We start from the raw sequence: 1,242 nt of genomic DNA, 5'->3' as shown, positions 1-1,242 counted from the left end.
TGAAATGGAATGCATAAACATTGATATCTTAGGCATTAGTGAGCTGAAATGGACTGGTATTGGCCATTTTGAATCTGACAACCACATGGTTTACTATGCCGGGAATGACAAATTGAAGAGGAATGGTGTTTCTTTCATTGTCAAAAAGATCATATCAAGATCAATCAGGAGACACAATGCTGTCTGTGATAGGATAATATCTATGCACCTACAGGGAAGCCCAGTTAATGCCACTATTATTCACATTTACGCACCAACCACTAAAGCCAGTGATGATGAAATAGAAGAATCCTACCATCTTCTTCAATCTGAAATTGATCAAACACGCAATCAAGATGTATTATTCATTACTGATGATTGGAATGCAAAGGTTGGGAGCAAAGAGGAAGGATCGGTAATTGGAAAATATGGCCTTGATGATAAAAATGATGCTGAAGAATGCATGATAAAATTGTGCAAAACTAATGATTTGTTCATTTCAAATACCTTCTTTAGAGACAACTATACAATTTCTATACATAGAAATCAAATTGATTACAGCATAAGAGACAACTATACAAATGGACCTCACCAGATAGAATACATAGAAATCAAATTGATTACATCTGTGGAAAGAGATGATAGAAAAGCTCCATATCATCAGTCAAAACAAGGCCAGGAGCAGATTGTGGAACAGACCATCAATCACTCATATGCAAATTCAAACTGAAGCTGAAGAAAATGGAAAAAAAATCCACGAAAACCAAAAATATGACTTTGAATATATCCCACCTGAATTTAGAGATCATCTGAAGAAAAGATGTGCTACATTAAACACCAAATACCAAAGACCAGAAGAGTTATGGGATGACACCAAGAATATCAGACAGGAAGAAAGCAAAAAGTTATTGAGAAGACAAGAAAGAAGGAAAGGGTCAAAATGGATGTCAGAAGAGACACTGAAACTTCCTTTGCAGCATAGAGATGCGAAAGCAAATGGAAGAAATTATGATGTACAAGAACTGAACAGAAAATTTCAAAGATCAGCTCGAAAAGATAAAGCCAATTATTACAACAAAATGTGCACAGATCTGGAATCAGAAAACCAAAAAGGAAGAACATACTCAGCATTTCTCAAGCTGCGGGAGCTGAAGAAAAAAATTGAAGCCTCGACTTTCGTTATTGAAAGATTCTCTGGGCAAATTATTGAATGATGCAGAAAGCATCAAGAGAAGATGGAAGGAATACACAGAGTCACTGTAC

This window comes from Chrysochloris asiatica, unplaced genomic scaffold, assembly GCF_000296735.1.
Source record: "Chrysochloris asiatica unplaced genomic scaffold, ChrAsi1.0 scaffold00306, whole genome shotgun sequence".
NCBI lineage: Eukaryota > Metazoa > Chordata > Mammalia > Afrosoricida > Chrysochloridae > Chrysochloris > Chrysochloris asiatica.
The sequence above is the reverse complement of the archived record's forward strand: the minus strand, read 5'-3'. Positions refer to the sequence as shown.